The sequence below is a fragment of the Sturnira hondurensis genome, unplaced genomic scaffold (assembly GCF_014824575.4).
Source record: "Sturnira hondurensis isolate 20B ecotype Veracruz unplaced genomic scaffold, ASM1482457v3 Scaffold0006437, whole genome shotgun sequence".
In the NCBI taxonomy this organism is placed as follows: Eukaryota; Metazoa; Chordata; class Mammalia; order Chiroptera; family Phyllostomidae; genus Sturnira; species Sturnira hondurensis.
The window spans coordinates 2,747,278-2,769,127 of NW_028079068.1; the positions used below are offsets into that span (position 1 = coordinate 2,747,278).

Genomic DNA, 21,850 nt, shown 5'->3' on the forward strand with positions numbered 1-21,850 from the left:
ATAATAAAATAAACTTAAAGTTTTTTTTAAAGATCCTTGCCTGAGGATGTTTTTTATTGATTTTTAAAGAGAGGTGGGGGGGAGAGACAGACAGACAGACACAGGGGCATCGATGTTAGAAACACTGATCAGCTGCCTCCGATGTATGCACCCCAACCAAGGATCAAACCCACAACCTTTTGATGTACAGAACATTGCTACAACCAACTGAACACCACCCCCACCCCCACTCTGGCCAGGGCAACCCAGAGATATTTTTTAGAAATCCATTAAATGGAATAGAACCTATGTAGTTCTTCAAACAAATGAATACAATTGAAAACCTCTGGGGGAGGAAGGGGAGGAGGGGGAGGAAGGGGAGGAGGGGGAGGAAGGGAAGGAAGGGGAGGAAGGGAGAGGGTGATGGAGACCACGCAGAGGAGTGAGAGCGCACACAACTCTAAAACCAGTACCAGGAATGAAAGAGGATCATCGTAACTTTAGATGACACAGATCGAAAGAACTAGTGATTATTATGTACTTGTATCACTAAAACTGAAAATTTATAATAAATGTACAAATGAAAGAAATGAAACTACCAGTGTCTCAAGTGAAACCGAACACCTAAAGAATCTTATAAACCTTTAAGAAAATTGAATCAGGAGTCAAAATCTTTCCACGAAGAAAAGCCCAAGCCCTGACTGGTATCATGTATCAAGAAATGACCTAATTCCAAACTTTCACAAATTATTTCAAAGAACTGAAAAAAGTAGCACTCTACAAATCATTTTATGACACTTACACAAATGTAGAAAAACTCAGTAGTATAAACATGGAAAATCACAGGCCATATAACTCCTAAACAGAGAAGAAAAAAATCACAAAAAAATTAGCAAACCCAATTCGGCAGCATGTAAAAGCGGGACTATATCATCACTAAGTAGAATTCTGCTTAGGAATGCAGGACCATTTTATTGTCAGGAAATCAATTCTTAGAACTCACTACAAAACAGATTAAAAGAAAACATTATCCTGTCTCAGTAGACACAAAAAGATTTTGTGTTAAAAAAAAAACCCAAAAACCTCTATTCCTGATGTTAAAACACCAACAACCTTTCGTGGCTTTTAGGAATAAAACAGGTGGTATAAGGCTTAAAATTAAGGCTTAATATAATCTGCTGCCTCAATTCTAATAAACCTGGGAGGGCCAAAAAGAGCCTAACCAAAAGTTCCCGGCCCCACTCTCCTCCCACAGATAAGGTCCCCTAACTAAGCATGACTCTTAGTTTCTGTTTATCCTTGAATAGTGGGTTTCAGTTCCCTGCCAGCTTACAGAATTATTCAAATAAACCAATCACATTTGTGGGAATCAGAAAGCAGCCCACTTTCATAAAAGTATTGGTTTGGCCAAAAGGTTTGCTTAAGTGTTTTCTAGAAAATGAAAGACATTTTCATTTTCACCAATAACTTCATTGATTTAAATATTTTGAGTATGTTGGCTATCTCCCAAGTGGTAGAATGTTGATTGTTCTCAATTAATGTCTCGATTTGATCACTATCAACTTTAACTGGTCCACCCAACCGTGGAGCATAGTCCAGGGCCAGATGTCCAACACACAACTTAGCAAACCATTTCTGACACATTTGATCACTCACAGCACTTTCTCCAAACATTGCACAAACCTTTTTTTGCATTTCAGTTGCGTTTTTACCTTTCTGATATGACAGCTGCCACAATACAATCTAACAAGATTGTTTCAAATGAAGTTAAAGACAAACTAAGCACTACTAGAGCCATCTTACAGGAAAAAAACTAAATAAAGTTATTGATGAAAGTGAAAAATGTGTGTTTCATGGAAAAAAACTAAATGAACTTTTTGACCAACCCAACAGATGACATGAGTCCGTGTGCAGAAAAGCCAAACAAAGCCATAGAGGCAGTACCAAAATTAGTAAAACTCAACAAAGTTACTGGAAAGAAAGATTTAGAACACATTTGTTTTTACCAGGATCAAAAAAGTAAAAATGAAGTTAAAATAGGACATTTGTAACAACAAAACTATGTCCTAGGAAAAATCCTACGAGAAAATATTCAAAATCCCTATGGAAATAATTATAAATTAATGAGTCGCTAAACAAAACATAAGAGAAATAATAGCATGCCTGTGGATGAGAAAGCTCAACATTACAACTATATAAATTCTCCCCACACTAACCTAACAATTTCTCAAGAATCTGTCAGGTTTTTTTGGTGGAACTTGAAAATGGATTCCAAAATTTATATACCTCCAACAGCTAAAAAGAGGCGAGAGTAAGTGAAGAATAATAAGCAAAGGGATGGAATTCCCACAAGGACCTGTTTTACCAGCTATCAAACCCGGTTGTAAAAACACAGAGACTAAGAGAGGGTGGCATTGATCCAGGGAGTGACAAACAGATCAATAAATTAGAATTGCCTGAGAAACAGATTAAGTGCTGAGTAACAGATAAGATAGCAGTGCATTGGAAAAAGAATGGCATTTTGAGTAATAGGCTGGGATAGCTGGTAAAAAAATGAAACTAGATACCATCCTATTGCTCTCTATCTATGTATATATGTATCTCTATATCTATCTACATCTACCTATCTATATACAGTGCATATACAGCTATCTATATATATACTGCACTTGAAACAAAAACCTAAATGTGACCCTGACCAGTGTGGCTCAGTTGGTTGGACATAGGCCCAACAAAGCATTAAGATCACTGGTTCAATTCGCTGGTTCACATGCCTGAGTTGTGGGTTTGGTCACTGCAGGTGAACAAGAGGTAACTGAGAGAAGTTTCTCTTACATCAATGTTTCTCTCCCTCTCTCCCGCTGGGTCCCTCTCTATAAAAATACATAAACTCTTAGAAAAATAAACCTAAATGTAAAGGGCAAAACTACAGAGCTTTTAAAAGAAAATAGAGAAAAATCACTGTTACCCTGGGGTATGGAAAATTTTTTAAGTTAAACCACTAACCACAAAGGAAGATTCACAAAACTTGTTTGGTTCAAAGGACCTGTGAAAAAAAAGACAAAATGGAAGAATATTAAGTAAGTCCTATTAAAATTAATACACCCAAAAGAAAGAAAAGAGATTTGAACAAGTACTTCACAACTGCATTCAATATGCGTATGAAAACTGCTCAACCTAACTGGTACTTGAGAAAAGCATATAAGAGCCAAATAAAGTAACAAGAAACACTCACCAGAACGCCAAAAACTAAGAAAACTGGTAACACCAATTGCTGGCGAATGTCCTCATCTTAGCCAGCAGTAACACATATTACCTACTTGGTAAAAGTTTAAAATTCACACTCTCTCTCTTGACCAAGAATTCTATTTTTCAGTGAAAATTAAACTCAGGGCTCAGATGTTATTTTATATTAATAAGCTGAGCTTTATTAAATGTTGCTGTAAAAGGGACATTTCCTTAAATTTGGGAAGCGCAGAGGTCTGCAAGTGAGCAGCCACTCAGTGCATCTGTAACAAGGCGCAGCCAGGAGGGGGCCCCCAAAAAGGATCTGGGATGGGGTCCAGAGCTCAGGGTGTCCAGGAAATATTAAAATGTCCTCACCCCTGCCCCCAGGGAGAAGGGACAAATGGAGCAGGGCCATTGAGAATTGTTTTGCATAGCAACAGTTTCCCAGCTAACCTCTAGAATGGTCATTTAACATATCTATAACCTTTAACTAATTTCATAGATATGTTAAATAGCTGTGGCCATGCTTTGAGCCAGGGAGAAGGGAGTGGCTTCTACCCAGGATGTAACCGGGGGCTGGTCCCCTGAGTTACAGGGCCTGCGTGAGAGCTTGGAGTAGATTGGCTCCAAGCCATGGGGCCACACCTGCCCAGACTCACAATGGCAGCCCAGTAAACTTGTAATAATACGGAAGTCCTGGCAGGCATAACCAATTGTGGGAGGAGTCAGAAATGGGGCTGCAGAGGACTGGTGCGGGGATTTAAACCCAGACACGGCAGCCATTGGAGGGAGAGCCTGCCATCTTGGGCAGAGTTAGGACCCCTTTTTGCCCACGTGGGAGAGAGAGCCATGTGGTTTGGGGCTGAGTGAGGACCCCCTCTTGGCAAGGTGAAAGAGAACCACGCAGCTTTGCCAGAATGGAGATCCCTGTAGCCAGGTGAAGAAGACAGACACGCGCTTTTGGTGCAGTGCAGACCCCTGCAGCTTTGGTAGAAGAGGCCCACGCAGCTTTGGGGTGCTCCCTTTGGCTGCATGGCCTGGGAAGCAGGAGAGACTTTGCCTGGAAAAATGGGTACAAAGAACTCTTGCCAGTGGACCATGAGAAGGTGCCACATGACTTTGGATTAACTGGAGATCTTGCCTGGACAGCAACAGAGCTGATGGTGCCAGCGGCCTGAAACACAGACGTGTGCTTCTTTTCCTGAGATATGGTACCCTGAACTAGGGCAGGGGGGAAGGAAGTGCTGTGGGCGTCTGTGGTTATTCTTAAGTACTTTGATATTTTTATGGGGACATCGGGTCACTAGTTTAAGTCTGTACAGCTTTAAATAAACCTTTCCTTTCCTTTTCACAAATCTCTGGCATTGAGAGATGTCTTTTCAATTGGTGGCGAACAGACAAGACCAGTAGGTATTAGTATACCCTCCTTGGGAGGGTCCCCTGTTGTTCTGCAGCAGTTTTTGGCATCCTTCGGTGGGCCAAATACTGGCCCCCCTTGGACCTCTGTTCAGTAACACGTCTACAGGAAGAGCATGTGTTGCACCGGCAACCAGAGCAACATGGCAGGAAGAATGCAGGGTGCACGCCTTGGACTAGGGAGGGGATTTGACGGAGAAGGACCCTTGTACCTACTTCTGCTATGCAGGGGATTCCAGTGACCGCCTTCCATGGAGGCTCAAATTGCTCGCTCACTCATTCATTCATTCATTCATTTACTTTTTAACCTCACCCAGGACATGCTCATTGATTTCAGAGAGAGGGGAAGAGAAGGAGAAAGAGGGAGAGAAACATCAATATGAAAGAAATATCGGTCAGCTGCCTTTCACAATCCACCTAGCACCAAACCTGCAATCCAGGGAGATCAAACCCACAACCTTCCAGTTTGCAGAATGATGCCACACTGGCCAGACCTAAATAACATACTTGCATTGCTCTGAAATCAATACTGTAATACAAAGTTATATTACCTGGGTCAGTTTACACCCCTAATTCCTTCTTGAAACAGGGTGCAACCCAGAGGGGGGCCCCAAATAGGGATTTGGAATGGGATCCAGAACTCAAGGTGTCCAGTAAATAGTAGAAAGATATATAAGATGTCGTTACCTCTTCTCAGCCACAGGTGTGAGCTGGGGGATGGGACAAATGGAACAGGGCCATTGAGAGCTGTTTTGCATATCAATAGCTTTGCAGCTAACCTCTGGCATGGTCATTTAACATAGTTATAACCTTTAACTGGGTACACAGATATGTTAAACAGCTTTGAGCCAGGGGTATGGAAGTGACTTCCACCAAGATGTAACTGGGAGGCAACTCCCCCTGGTTACAGCGCCTGTGTGAGAGCTTGGAGATGACTGGCTCTGAACCATGGGGCCACACCTGCCCAGACTCACTTTGGCAGCCCAGTAAAACTGGAAGGAGATGGGAATGCTGGTAGGTGTAACCAATTGTAGGAGGAGTCAGAAATGGGGCTGCAAAGGAAGACTGGCTCAGGGATTTCAACCCAGACACCGCAGCCATTGGGAGGAATCACCATAGTAGAGAACTGCCACTTGGCTTTGGCAGAGTGGCGACCTCCCACCCCCAGCCCCGGCAGCTTTGCCGGGAGAGGACCACGCAGCTATGGCAGTAGAGGGAGAACCAGTCATTTCTGGCAGAGTGGACCCCCTCGTAGCTTTGCCCAGGAGAACCACGAGGCTTGATCCTGGCCAACGACACAGCTGATGGTGTCAGAAGGCTGAGTCTACTTCTTTTCATAAGATACAGTACCCCCAAATTAGGGCAGAAGGAAGGACTGTGTCTATCTGTGGGTATCCTAAAGGACTTTGATATTTTAATGAAGACAGATCATTGCTTTAAGTCTGTATAGCTTTTACTACACATTTCCTTTCCTTTTCACAAATCTCTGGCATTGAGAGACATTGAGAGACGACTTTTCCTCTGGCAGCAGACAAGTGAACCTAGGGGGGGTCCTTTTGGTAATAGTACATCGTACACCCCCCTCGTCCCTGTTCTGTAACATTCCCTATTCTCCTTTGCTTCCACTGGTAGCCATTGTTAGGGTTTTTTTAAAAAAATTTTTAAAATATAAACTTGTTTTGTTTCTCTTATCCCTCACTGTTACTGAGATATTTCTGCTTTTAGGCCCTTTCAGTAGACAAAGCTGAGATACATTTACATGTGCGCACACACACAATTTCATCCCATTTCCCACAAGAGTTAGCATATAATAAAACACGCATTCTTCTACACCGTACCATTTTTTTTTACTCATCAATACATGTTGGAATGCACTCCACAGCGGTCTATAGAGATCTCCCTCATTCCTCTTTACATCCGCCCACTGATATACCATGATTTTTTCCACTAGTTGTCTATTGCTGTTCACTCCAATCTTTTCATTATTGCAAACAGTCCTGCAACAACTTTGCACATACCTCATTTTATACTTTTGCAAATCTATCTTTAGGAATACAGTGAAATTTGCGGGATCAATGAGGGAATGCAACTGCAATTTTGTTCGATGTTACCAAATTCTGTTACCATTTGGCATCCCACTGGCAATATGCTGTCTTACTTTCCCCCCAGTTTTACCCAAAAATATAGTGCCAAACTTTTAGGTTTTTGCCAATCTGGTAGGTGAAAACATGGTATTTAACTACAGTTTTAATTTGTATTTCTCCTGTTATAAGCATATTGTTACATTTCATGTTTAAGGAACATTCTCACTTCTATTTGTGGACCTTCTACATATACTTTAACCTATTTTATCAGGTTGAAGTTCTTTTTCTTAACTATCTTTTAAACATTTTAAACATAAGTTGCAATACTTTGTTTTTTTGCCTTTTGTTTTCCATTTTGTCAGTTTTTGCCCTTTTTGTTCCTAGATTTGCCAGAATGGCTAGGAAACTTCCCCCCTACTTCCAGTTTATAAAGAAATTCATTACCTACTTTTAGTACTTCATTTTCTACATTTTAGACCTCTGATCAATTTGGAATTTACATTGGTCCATGGTAGGAGAATTGGATCCAATGTTATTTTCCCCGATGACTAAGCAGTTGTCCTAATAAAAGGACTATTATTAAAATTACTCCTGCCCCATTATTAGAGATGGCACATCACATACTAAATATTCATAAATATTATGTCTATTTCTGGATTTTCTCTCTTGCTCCTTATCCTTAGGTCCATCTACTCATTCAGTACCATGCAACTTCAATAACACAGCATTTATACTTTAATATCCCATCCTTCCTATTAAAAACAAGGAATACCTTTTCATTTGGCTCGTCTGCTTCTAAGTGTTTTATAAGGATCTGACAGTTTTTACCACATAGATCATATACACATTAGATTTCTAGATTTTGAATTCTTACAATTACAATGAAATCTTCTCTTACATTTTATCTTCCAACTGCTTACTGTTATATATGTGAAGTGTGACTTCTGTATAATTTTTTGTATCTTGCAACTTAAATTTTCATATTATTCATAGTAGTTTCATATATGCTCATACCCCTGGAAATGGAGATAATGGGCATCCCTTTCCCAATTCCTAATTTTATGGATCAAGCCTCTAAAGTTTCCCCCATAAAGATGCTGGCTTTTGAAATAAATATATATATTTTTTTAACAAGGACCTATCAATTCCTGTTTTACTGATGATTAACATGGAGAGTTGAAATGCGCCAAATAATTTGAAAATCATGTGATTGTCTCCTTAGCTCTGAAATCCAGATATTGACCCTTACATTTCTAGAATAAAAGACTTTTGACATGATTTTTCAATATACTCTTTGATACTACATATTAATATTTCACTTACATCTTATGTTCATATTTGTTGAAACTGTAGTTTTGTGTATTTGTGACATACTTTCCAGGCTTTAATACTAATGTTATAAATGCTTCAGAAAAAAGAATTGGAAGGTTTAGAAGTTTTTCTGTACCTTGAAACAAGTGAAGTAGCACTGAGGTTATCAGATTTACCGAACCTCCACTATGAAACCATCTGGGCTCGGAACTCTGGTACAGGACGGCCAGTGTGTAGTATTTTCTATTCCCTCACCCCTACAAAAATTCATCTGCTTAAATCAACTCTACTGGATCAACTGTGACAAATGTTTTCCTATAAAATGATCCTTATCAATTTTCAAATCTATTTGCCTACATTTTCATAAAGTTATATTTGTGAATGATTGAATTTCCTGTTTTGGTTACATTCCCACTGTATTTAAGGTTTCTTCTTTCGAAAAATTTAGTTAATGGGCCATGGCTGGTGTAGCTCAGTGGACTGAGCTTGGGCCCGCAAACCAAAGCGTCACCAATTCAATTCCCAGTCAGGACACATGCTTGGGTTGCAGGCTAGGTCCCCAATAGGGTGCATGAGAAGCAACCACACGTTAATGTTTCTCTCTCTCTTTCTCCTTCTCCTCCCCTCTCTCTCTTTCTCCTTCTCCTCCCCTCTCTCTAAACATAAATAAGATCTTTAAAAAACATATCTATAGATATAGATATAGATATCTATATCTATAGATATATATTATGACTAAATGTTTATATATATCTATAAAAAACATGTTTATATATATATCTAAATGTATATGTATATCTATATATACAATGTTTATATATATATCTAAAAACATATATATATATCTATATCTATAGATATAGATATCTATATCTCTCTCTCTCTCTATATATATATATATATAAACATTTAGTCAATGGGTTGGCTGACCAAAAAACAAGCAAACAAAAAAAAAGCAACTTTAAGACCAAAATATTGACATATTTGTTCTACTATTTTTCTGTTATCTAAAAAACATTATTACCTTTCCTTCTGCATTTTTCGGTTACTTTATTGTTTGTCTACCTTTTGAGTATTCATTTATTTTCATTTTCACTGATGGAAGCATTTGATGCTAAGAATTTTCTTATCATGATTGCTTTGGCTATAACACGGAAGTTGGCAAACTATATATAGTCCATGTGCCATATCCAACACGCCACCTGTTTCTGTAAATCAAGATTTATTGGAACTCAGCCAAACCCACTTATTTATATATTGTCTACGACTGCTTTCATGCTACAACAGAAGAGTTCAAAATCGCAAGAGACGTATATGGTCCACAAACTTTAAAAACATTCACTACCCACCCTTATACAAAACAAGTTTTCTGACCCCTGCTATATAACCAACTGATTCTGATGTATCATGTCAAGAAACGTAGCAATTTTGTTTGTGTTTTCACTTTAGTCAGAGTTGTTTGGCAATGTGTTAGGGTGTTTTTCAATTTTGGAAACTGATTTTTAGTCCCAAAAAAGTATCTACTTTGGGGGGTAATTTTGGGAGTTTCTTTTTTAAATCTCTAATAGAGGATGCATTTGTTGATTTTTTTTTTTTTTTAGAGAGAAAGGGAGGGAGAGAGGTGAGAGAGAAACATCAATCAGTTGCCTCCCCCACACACCTTGACAGGGGATTGACCCAGCAACCTTTTTGGTGTACCTACGATGCTACAACCATCTGAGACACCTGGCCAGATCAGAGGAATTTTCTTATATGTCAACAAATAATCATTTTTCTTCAGTGTTCCATGTACATTTGCAAAGGCAGTATACTTGAATATTGCATATTCTTTCATATACAATACACAACTATGAGATTCACCTGTTGGTTGTACTATTTAGGTCTTTGATAGCCTTAAAAATTTTATATCCAGTCAATCTATTTACAAAAGAGAAAGATTTTAATTCTTCCATTATCAATGTTTCCAAGTCTTATTGCCTCTCCTGAACATTTTCTAAAAAATCAAAGTCATCATTAATATCCATGTATCCAAAAGTATATCTTCATTGAGATTTGCAGCTTGTAGCCTCACGTGTTGGGCTCTTAATGATTCCTGTCCCGAATTCTACCTTATGCATCATCAAAAAAGTACTTTCTGTTTTCTTTTTTTTTAAAGATTTTATTTATTTATTTATCTTTAGAGGGGAAGGGGAGAGGGAGAGAAACATCAATGTATGGTTGCCTTTCGTGCGTCCCCTGCTGGGAGTGGGCCTGCAGGGAACTGGCCTGCAACCCAGGCATGTGCCCTGACTGGGAATCGAACCTCGATCCTCTGGTTTGCAGGCCCGGGCTCAATCCACTGAGCTACACCAGCCAGGGCTCTGTTTTCTTATTTATATATTTATCCAGCATTATCTTTGCCTAATCTCTTATTCTTAACCTTTCTGAGTCTATCAGTTTTGTAGTTAAATCTTTTGCATAGAACACAAAGTTGGATTTTGCTATGTTCACCTGAAAATATCTTTTCCTCTTATAGGCCAGTTAAACCCATTTACTGATATAATCTAAATTCTGTTATAAAGAAAATATATAAATTATTTCACTGTGTTTCCTTTATTTCCTCCCCTCACCCCCAATATTTCTTTTGGTATCTAGAAAGGTTTAGGTTTTGTTCCTAATGATTATCTCTATACTAAAACCTTTACATAACCTTAGTCTTCTTTTTATTAGATACTGTCTTATTAATTCCCTAGTATGAGCAACACAGAAATTAGCTCCTTATTTCCTCTCATGTCATTCCTGCACTGCATCCTACAGAACCTATTTAAAGTAATAGTATCTTGGCCTGGCTGTGTGGCTCAGTGGATTGAGTGCTGGCCTGCAAACCAAAGGGTTGCTGGTTCAATTCCCAGTCAGGGCACATGCCTGGGTTGCACACCAGGTCCCTAGTAGGGGTGTGTGAGAGGCAACCTCACATTGAAGTTTCTCTCCCTCTCTTCCTTCCCTTGCTCCCTCTCTAAAAATAAATAAATAAAACCTTTAAAAAATCATATATTTTGATTTCCTGGTGAATTTCTGTAAGGCAATCAATAACTTTATTAAGCCATTTCTCGGTTGTCTGAAATTTATTGTCTAATAACTCCCTCAGGAAAGATTCAGGTGAACTATATTCCTTAAGTTCCTGAATAATTGTATTATACCTACACTGTCAGAGCATATAAAAAGCATATACTACACTTTGCTGCCTCTTATCACCATCATTAAATTCATTTCTACAGTTAAACATAAGAATTCCTGGCAAGACATCTTTCCTGTTGTTTTTCTGGCATCAGGTCTTTCAGCGTTGGTATACAGACTCAACAGCGTGGTACTGGCATAAGGACAAAGAGATCAATGGAATTGGACAGAGAACCCAGAAACAAACCCAGACATACATGGATAACTCGTATTTGACAAAGGCAAAGAACTAAATACCCATATGTGAAATGAACTTGAATCCACACGACATACCACATAAAAAATTAACTAAGCTCTGGCCAGGTAGCTCAGTTGGTTAGTGTCATCCTGATACACCAAGGTTGTAGGTTTGATCCCCTGTCAGCACAGAAACAAGAATCAACCAGTGAATGCATATAAGAGTAGAACAACAAATCGATGTTTTCTTTGTCTCTCTCTAAAATCAATATTTTAGAGAGAAATATTTCTTATTTTTTAAAGAAATTTTAATGAACTCAAAATAGGTCGCAGACCTAAATGTAAAACTTGAAACGGTGAAACATCAAGAAAGTACCTGTGTTGAGTAAAGATTTCTTAGATATAGCACTAAAGAAAAATTCGTAAAAAATACATTGGACTTCGTTAAAATAAGGGGAGATTCCTTGGAGCAATGACCAAGACAGGTGCAGAACAACTACAAAAATGAAACTAGAAACTCTGTTTTGCCAGAAAATAAGACGTGCTCAAAAACAGCAAAGGCATATCAAAGAACAAGATGTTAACTTGAAAGGGTTCCTACTGCCCAAATGGGAACAATTTGATTATCAAAATAAAGAAATGAATTAGAACATTATATAAAAAATTTCACGAGCCCATAATGACAAATAGAAAAGAGAAATGTCACCCATATGGCAGACTAACAACAACTAACGAGCACAGAAGAATCACCATTTTGCAACATCACAGCAAAAATGGACGAAGGCAAGAATCATCTGTGGATGCCAATTTAAGGTCTTTTGGTGAACAGAATATTCACAAGACTCCCAAAATATCTCCCAGGAGGTTACTTATTACAAAGGTGGCGGGGGGCTATCCTTAGAGTGGAGAAATACGGTGATTCATCTCCTTAAACAAGTGAACAAAAACCAACACTAACAATAATGTGATAGACTGATATCCTTTTTTTTTAATCCTTAACTGAGGACATTCTCTCATTGCTTCCAGAGAGAGACTGTTTGCCTCCCATACACACCGGTAGCAGGGATCAAACTCGCCACCTAGGTATGTGCCCTGACAAGGAATTGAACCCACAACCTTCTGGTGTACAGAACCATCCTCCAACCAACCGAGGCACACAGGCCAGAGCAAGATCAAGCACTTAAAAGGACACATCACTTTGGCCCAAAATGACACACAGTCTGGATATAATAAGGAGAGAGAAGTCACACACTGAGTTCGAAAAATTAAAGCTTTTCAAACACAAGTAATTATTAACTACATCAAGAAATTGGGTTAACAAGAACTGGCTACCAAGTAGAGAACTCAAAAGACTATAGGTTTATATCACACCTGAAACAATGTATGATTATAATACCTCTAAGACAGACAGAATGCCCAAGGAAGAATTTTTTCTCCACGTCTGTTACCACACCTTGGTGGAAAAGGCACAGCCATGGCTCACACTTTGGTGCTTTGATAACACCGCTGCCGTTGTTAATACTTTCTGTCTTTGGTTTTCATGATACTACTTTTTCCTGGTTTTCTCCTACTACTTCTCAGTCTCCTTTGTAGGTTCATCCTTATCTAGTAGACATTGTATATCAGAATTTCTGAAGGTTTGTCCTGGGTGATCTCCTCACTTTACCCTTCACAGTGGAAGGGAATAGGGGAAGGACAACAAGGAAACCAAAGTAGAAGGGCCACATAAATGGGAGGAGAACTTCATAGCAAAAGATGGATGGGAAAGCTGAGTTGAAAAGATTAGTAAAAGCAAGACACATGAAAAACAAGTCCAATTTAGAAGATGAGGACAGTTAGAAATATAAATCAAAGGTGCACCAGTACAGAGAGACAGACACTGAGAGTTGCATGCACTATAGGCTCCCTTCCTGGTTATGCTTAATGTTGAATACAGACAATCCAGAGATCCCAAGAAGACTATCCAGCCATAAGCAAAGTGAAATAAAGATGAGCTTCTTTATTCCTGGTAGTTATCTCTTAATTACCATCTAAGACATTTTGTTATTGTACAATGATTTAAGTACCTATGGACTATTTATACAGTTGACTTTCTGAACAATGTGGGAGTTAGGGGCACCCACCCCACACACAATCGGAAATTCTCATATAACTGACTCCCCCAAAACTTAAGATGTCCCTCTATATCCATGGGAGATTGGTTCCAGGACCCTCGCAGATACCCAAATCTGCGGGTGCTGAAGTCACCTGTATAAAATGGCATACAACAAAGCAAACAAGCTGGCCCTCTGCATCCACGGACTCCCAACAAAACTGGAAAAAAAAAAAAAAAAGAGGATCTGAAAAATGTTATGAGAGGGTAGATGAATGTACAAAAACATTTAGGAAATTCAGCTGACAGATAATTTCAGCTGAAGTTATTTGTTCATGTGTTGTTTTAAACACAAATATTTGAACATGTACCCTATATATTTATCATGTACATATACAATAATACTAGTATATCTCAATCACATAAATGTAAGATGTTAAGGAATAAAACTGGATTAAATACTTTTAAATGTCTTGTTCATACGATAGCTTCAACAACTACCACCTAATGTATATTAGGATGTAATATACACTTAAAGTACAGTTCATCCTGAACAGAGAGGATGTCAGTCAATTACAAAAAGCCTTCTTGTTAACTTGAAACTTTTGGTCTAGTTCTTGTTGGATAATCATTGCTGTTAACCTCACAGTAAGAGCCTGCAAATAAAAAGTATAAATTCTGCCACTCTGGCGTCACGCTTGTAAATTCTGTAGTATTATGTTTATCATAGCTAAAAATGAGTCTTGAAAGATTCTAATTACTACTAAGACTGATGGAAAATCACAACTCCATCAACTCAATACACATGATAAAACTGGACAAGGGTCACAGCTTTCTATGCAACATGGATCTCCTTGCCAGCAAATCCACTGGTCACATAGTCAGGCGCCAGGAATGACAAGTATCTGCTCCTCCACACAAAACTGAAGAAGTCATCTAATATGAGCAGCTGTGACCTGTCTGGGCTCAGCCCTGTATTTTCCTAAATTACGGATAAGCCAAGTCATCAGCTCCTAACCTTGATTATACACTTAAATGGAACTATCTCTATGCTATTAATTGGAATTGAGTACACTTTTTATATCTATTGCACATGCGCCCTACAACTTAGGGACTTTCCAGACTACTGAGACTGAGGGGCTTTTTTGAGTGACCTCCACATGGGACTTCCCTAGGAACTGAAAGAATTTTATGCCAGGGTACTGGTAATAAAATTGCCTATCATGATCTTCAATTTTTTGACAGTGATTTTAGATAAAAACATGTTAATTTATGCTCAAGTTTAATTTATGCTCTTGTAACGGCACAGCCTAGAGAGCCCCCCTGCCAAAAAAAAAGAGATTTGGAATGGGGTCCAGAACTCAAGGTGTCCAGGAAATATTAGAAAGACATATAAGATGTCTTTCTACAAGTGTGAGTTGGGGAAGGAACAAATGGAGAGGGGCCACTGAGATGTTTTGCATAGCAACAGTTTCACAGCTAACCTCTAGAATAGTCATTTAACATATCTATAACCTTTAAATGGTTTCACAGATATGTTAGTTAAATAGCTGTGGCCCAGGGAGAAGGGAGTGACTTCCACCCAAGATGTAACTGGGAGGCAACTTACAACCCCGTGTGAGAGCTTGGAGACGATTGGCGCCATGCCATGGGGCCACGCCCATCCAGAGTCACTATGGCAGCTCAGTAAACTTGGAATATAGAGGAATGCTGGCAGGTGTAGCCGATTGTGGGAGGAGTCGGAAATGGGGCTGCAAAGGAGGACTAGTGTGGAGATTTAAAGCCCAGACACAGCAGCCATTGAGGGAGAGCCATGTGGTTTTGGCAGAGTGAGGGACCCCCTCACTCTGAGGGACCCCCCTCTTGGCCAGGTGAAGAGGTGTACCACTCGGCTTTGCCAGAGTGGGAGCCCCCGAGGCTAGGGGTAGAGAGAATCACCATGCAGCTTTGCCAGAGTGGCAACCCTACCCTCTCCACAGCTCTGGTGAAGGAAAGAAGAGACTTTGCTGGAAGAAGGGTGAAAGAACTCTTTGCTGGTAGACCATGAGAAGGTGCCACATGGCTTTGGAGTAATCAGAGATCTTACTTGGACAGCACCCACCAGATGATGGCAGTGGCCTGAAACCTGGACATGTGCTTCTTTTCCTGAGGTACAGTACCCTGAATTAGGGTAGGGGGGAAGGACGAGCTGTGGGCGTCTGTGGGTATCCTAAAAGACTTTGATATCTTAGTGGGAACATTGGGTCACTACTTTAAGTCTGTATAGCTTTAAATAAACCTTTCCTTTCCTTTCCACAAGTCTCTGACATTAAGAGATGTCTTTCCTCTGGCAGCGGACAGATGAGCCCGGTAGGTGGTCCGGACAATATTAATGTACTGTGTGTGTGTGTGTGCGTGTGTGTGTGTGTGTGTGTTGGGCGGGGCGGTGTTCTATAAGTTTTTGGCATCCCTGGGTGGGCCTAATATTGCCCACCTTGGACCTCTGTCCGGGCCCTGGTGTGTGTGTTCTGTAACACTCTGGCCAGTGTGGCTCCGTTGGTTGAAGTGTCTTCCTGTAACCAATGGGTTGCAGGTTCAATTCCTGGTCAGGGCAGATACCTAGGCTGCAGGTTCAGTCCCTAGTCTGGTGCATCCGGGAGGCAACCAATCCACACTTCTTTCTCAGATTGATGTTCCTCTCTCTCCCTCCCTTTCTCTCTAAAAAGAAGTGAAAAAATGTCCTAAGATTAAAAAAAAAACAACCACCAACCTTAATCTACGCAAAAAAGTTCTAACATTTTTGCTCCGATCAATGGAGCATATTTTACCTCAGAATGAGGCACACATCCCATTTTGGAGACCCCTGTATATATATTGTGTACTTGAAAATTACAGGAGTAAAATTTGAGAAAAGGTTCAAGGTTACAAGGAAGAAATTAGAGACACATGCATCTAGGTGATAGTCTAACTTGATGAGATCTCTGAGAAACACCTCACTATCTAAAAAAGGTACAATGCAATTTAACAGTGGTCTTCTAACACCAGCTTTCTACCAGGACAGAGTAACAACTACCCAGAAAAGCTGGCCCACCATGAACAACTGTATGTAACTGGGAAGAATATATGAGGCAACTGTTTGCAGGCATTGGCCAATAGGTAATGCCATTTCTCTGGATCCCTGAAAAGGGGGAAACTCAGGAGCCCCTAAAACATCTTCTTGATTTCTCTGCCTCTGGACTATTTCCTGACTGCAGTATAGGGAGCTACAGCCTAAGAAGAACACAGCTAACAAGCCAGAGAATTTGGGACTATGAAAAAATATAACAAGCACTGGAGAGAAAAGGCAGCAGTAGCATACGCAGGGTTTCCCCATATCCTTGGCTGAAGTCTACCAGGCATGTTCAGGGAAAGACTTCGGAAAGCTCACCAGAGAGCAGCTGCTAGGAAACTGAGAGAAAAGCAAAGATAACAGAAGCCCAACAAGAACAAAGGGAAAACAAAAAGATGGTAGTCTTAAGCTCGAACATACTAGTAATTACTTAAAACGTAAATGGTTTAAACAATTCAAAGCAAAAATTTACAGCTTGGATAAAAAAGCTAGACACAACTATGTACTATCTACAACAGACACTTTTAAATATAAAGGTTTAAAGTAAAAGGATGGAAAAATGTACCATTCAAACACAAAGAAAGAAAACTGCTGTAGCTATGTGAATAAGACTATGTAGACTTTATGAAAAAGTAGTATGAGAGATAAAGGACATTTCAGTGTTAAAAAGAGAAGGCAATTCAGCAGTAAGACAAAGCTTCAAAATATCTTCAGCAAAACCTAACCAGATTAAATAGGGATGAATCAATAATCACGACTGAAGATTTTAACATTCCTCTTCATAACTTATAGGGGAAAAAAACCAGTAAGAATATAGATTTTCACAATACTATCAACCAACTTGACTTTGTTGACATTTACAGAATACTACACCCAACTAAGGTAGAATTTAAATTCTTTTCAAATGCACATGTAACATTTGGCAAGACAAATGATATGCTAGGACATAAAATGTCAGTAAACTTCAAAAGATTTAAATCTTATATACTAATTTTTTTACTACAACAAAACAAGCTATCTAGAAAATACACATAAATTAACACACTTCTTTGAAAGATTTCAATCTTACTGTTTTTTACTACAGAAAACAATTTATCTAGAAAATATACATATAAATTAACATACTTCTAAGTAACCCATAGGTCACAGAAAAAAAAAATCACAAAAAAATGTTAAAATATTTTTCATGGAATGTTAATAAAAACACAACACAAAATTTGAGGTGGTTTAGAGGAATAACTATATACCTTTAAAGCAGAGACAAATAGAACTTAACAAAGCCAGAAGTTAGCTGGTAAGTCCTTAGGAATAGTAGCCAAAAAACAGTAAATATGAATTACAAATAATAGAAACATAGGGGACATCATTTGGCTCCTGAAAACCTGATAAGGGATGATTGTGAATAAGTTTATGCCAGTAAATGTACCAATTAGGTGACTAACAATTTTCTTCAAACAACTTATCAAAATACAATCCAAGAAGAAACAAAATCTGAATAGCCTTCTATCTATTAAACACATTGAATTCCTAATCAAAAACCTTCCCATAAAGAAAACTCCAAACCCAGATGTAGAATTCCTTGGTGCATTCTGTCAAATATTAAGGAACAATTAACACTAATTTTACAAAACTCTTTCATGAAATGGAGATGAAGAACATCGCACACCACATTTTGAGGCCAGTATTACTTTGACATCAAAATCAAATAAAGATAAAAGAAAACTACCATCAACATTCTGTTGAGGGGAAGGGGGAACTAACCAGAGCGTATCTATAAGGAAGTAAAAGTTGTTTTGCTAACTAATGCAAAGAGGCTCCGGGACACACCAGAAGAACAGGGTGTGCCAGAGCAATGGTCAGTCAGGCAGATAGTCATCTGAACAGTTACTAGGGAAAGGAAATTTTACCCCTGTGCACGAGCTCAACTAACCAATCAAGTAAGAGAGCACGAGCCAGTGTATGAGGTAAACTCACCAATAATGTGAAGCCCTGTTGTACCCCTGAGCCAACCGCTAACCGCCACATTTGCTTCTGTATCCAGCTTGCTTGCGCGCCTCCATAAAACCCTAAGCCTGTAAGTGATTGGTGAGACTCCCGTTTGCAGCCCTCACGGGCACCGTGTCCTTGGACACTTTGAGAGTTCGCCCCTAAGCAGGTTAAACTTGGCCAATAAAGTAACACCTTTGAAACCCTGAAAGTCTCCGACATTTGTTCTTGCGGTTTCGAATGCAACATTTGGAGGCCCCAGCGAGATTTCCGTTTGCGGAGTTTCGGTTCGGAGACCAGACGGGCAGCCCGGGCTGAGTAAGTATTCGCGAGGATCCTCTTTTGGTTTTGGAAGGTCTAGACCGTTTGACCCTGAGGTGGTAGGCGGGACGCTGCCGGCAGTCCACCCAGGGGCTCCCACAGGAGGGGACGCCCTTGGGAGTTGTGACTGGGTCACATTTGGTATTCTTTTTGTTTCGTGCTTGCTTTCGTTTTGCGCTGCACCGCGCAGCAACAGTTTGAGAGTGGCTTGAGAGTGACCATATGCCTGAGAACCGCGGTTCGCTTTTGTGTGGGTGTGAGAGACGAGTGTGTGTTTTGGCGACTGGGTCCTTAATTCTTTTAATTTCAGCTCTCATTTTCAAGATCCCGAAGGTCGTCCAATACATAAAAATGGGCCAGAGAGAGTCCGTGCCCGGGAACCCCCTTGACTGCTTGCTAAAGAATTTTTCTGATTTCCAGAGGCCTGCGAGCAGCTACGGGGGACCTCGCCGGATCCAGAGTTCCTCCGAACCCTTTGCCAGCTCAAGTGGCCCACCTTTAATGTTGGCTAGCCCACGGAGGGCACCTTTGATTTGCCCACCCTGTTTGCCATCTGGGCAACGGTTTATAGGGTACCCCACCCAGACCAATATTTGTACAAAGACGTCTGGGTTGACATTGCCACTGAGCGCCCAGGTTATATTAGAAGACGCATGCAGACAAACAGGAGGGGTAGGAGAGCAATATGTGTTACTTCAAAGCCCAGGCCAGGACGGGGGTGGGGGGAATCTGGCAATGGTCATGCCCTGAGGAAACCACTGGGTAAGCCCAGGCTTTACCCAGTGCTCCCAGGGCAGCAAGAAGACCCACTTGATCCTGTGAATGCTCCACCTCCCTACCCTCTCCCAGAAAAACCAGATTCCACCCACCCGGGAGGGGATAGAGTATTAAGTCCACCACATACCTGCAGAGGCACACATTATGGGGAAGGCGCCGTAACCTCGGGCGGGGTGCACAGCCCTCCGGGCGGGAGATAACACTGCCTCCGCCATTTCGTTTCCGCGGGAAGTGCCGGCCATTATGCCACTGCGAGAGGCGCCCCCAGCCCCAGATGCTCCACCACGCACTCCTCCCCGGCTAATACATGTACCCTTTTCCACTAGTGATTGATATAATTGGAAGCATCAAAACCCCCCATTTTCGGAAAAGCCTCAAGGGTTAATCTCCCTCCTTGAGACCATTTTTAGAACCCACCAGCCCACGTGGGATGACTGTCAGCAAATCCTGCAGACCCTCTTCACATCAGAAGAAAGGGACAGGATTATTAGAGAGGCTGCAAAAGCTGTCATGGGAGAGGAGGGCGGCACAGCAGCGGGGAGGAGGGAGCTAGAAGATATCCTCCCCTCTCAGCCACCTAATTGGGACTCCAATTCCAGTGGGGGAAGGGACGCGCTCCTCCAGTATCACCAGGCTCTACTCAGGGGATTAAAAGAGGCAGCTAGGAAGCCCACCAACTTCAGCAAAGTCGGTGAGGTCATACAAGTACAAGAGGAGTCCCCTGCTGCCTTCCTAGAAAGACTTATGGAGGCTTATAGGGTATACACCCCCTTAGATCCAGAAGCTCAAGAAAATAGAAGACTTGTCAATATAGCATTTGTAACTCAGGCAGCGTCAGACATTAGAAAGAAATTGCAGAAACCAGAGGCTTTGAAGGAGAGAATATAAGTAAACTCTTAGAGAGAGCCCAAAAGGTATACATCAATAGGGACCATCCGGAGGTTGGCAGGGCGAAGGAGGTTGCCAAGATTTTAATTGCCGCGCAGAGGCCTTCCCCCAAAAAAGGAAAAGGGGGACAACAAAAGGGCCAGAGGCAGCGGCTGGATAAAAACCAATGCGCCTATTGCAAAGAGAAAGGACACTGGAAGCGAGACTGCCCAAAGTTAAAAGCAGAAGCCCTCAGCCAGAAACAGGGCCCATAAGTCCTGCTCCAAACCCTAGACTAGACTGACGGGGCCAGGGCTCCATCCCTGTAGGCTCCCAGGAGCCCATGGTCACCTTGACAGTCGAAGGCAAGCCAACAGACTTCCTGGTCGCTACATTTTCAGTTTTAAAGAAACCACAAGGGCAGATCCAAAAGGCCACCACCAAAATAGTGGGGGCAACAGGTAAAGTGGAGGCCTATCCCTGGACAACTGCCAGGATTACTGACTTAGGCCAACGCACCATCACCCACTCCTTCCTAGTCATTCCAGACTGCCCTTATCTGCTACTCGGAAGAGATTTGTTGCAGAAGCTCCAAGCCACCATCACCTTCAGACAAGCGGGGAGCCCCTCGGAGGAGAAGGACCAGGGAGCGGAGGTCCGTCTACAGGTAACGGTGCCTTTATCTGAAGAATACCTACTTGCAGCCCTGCAAGAAGGTAAGGAGGAGGGAGTCGGGGTAACAGAGGCGCTACGTGCAGAAGTACCCGGGGTATGGGCGGAGACAAATCCTCCGGGACTAGCAGCCCACCAACCACCAGTGCTAGTTCAGCTGGCTAGTACCGCCAGCCCCATCAGAATCAGGCAATACCCTGTTCCTGCAAGAGCCAAACAAGGGATTGCCTGGCACCTGCAGCAGCTATTAGAGGCTGGGATCCTCCGGGAATGCCAGTCCGCCTGGAATACCCCATTACTCCCTGTCCAGAAGCCAGGGACCCAAGACTACCGCCCGGTACAGGACTTGGGCGAAGTAAATGCCAGGGTAGAAACTATACACCCCACGGTGCCAAATCCATATAGCCTGCTAAGCTCTTTGCCTCCCACGCACACTTATTACTCCATCCTAGACCTGAAGGACACCTTCTTCTGTATCCCCCTGGCCCCCCAGAGCCAGGAAATATTTGCCTTCGAGTGGAATGACCCAGAGAACGGACTAGTGGAGCAGTTCACGTGGACCAGGCTCCCACAAGGGTTTAAGAACTCCCCCACTATTTTCAACGAGGCCCTCGGTAAAGACTTGCAGGTTTTCCG

At 41.2% G+C, this 21,850-nt stretch overlaps 1 protein-coding gene and 1 pseudogene across 2 annotated transcripts in view; both read right to left on the reverse strand.

Annotated features, from left to right (window-relative positions):
* The window catches only part of LOC118989186 (RNA-binding protein FUS-like), a 34,862-nt pseudogene extending 14,972 nt beyond the window's left edge, over positions 1 to 19,890 (reverse strand).
* Positions 1 to 21,850, reverse strand: part of TRIM24 (tripartite motif containing 24) — a 140,148-nt gene that overhangs the window by 101,123 nt on the left and 17,175 nt on the right. The window lies entirely within an intron of this gene.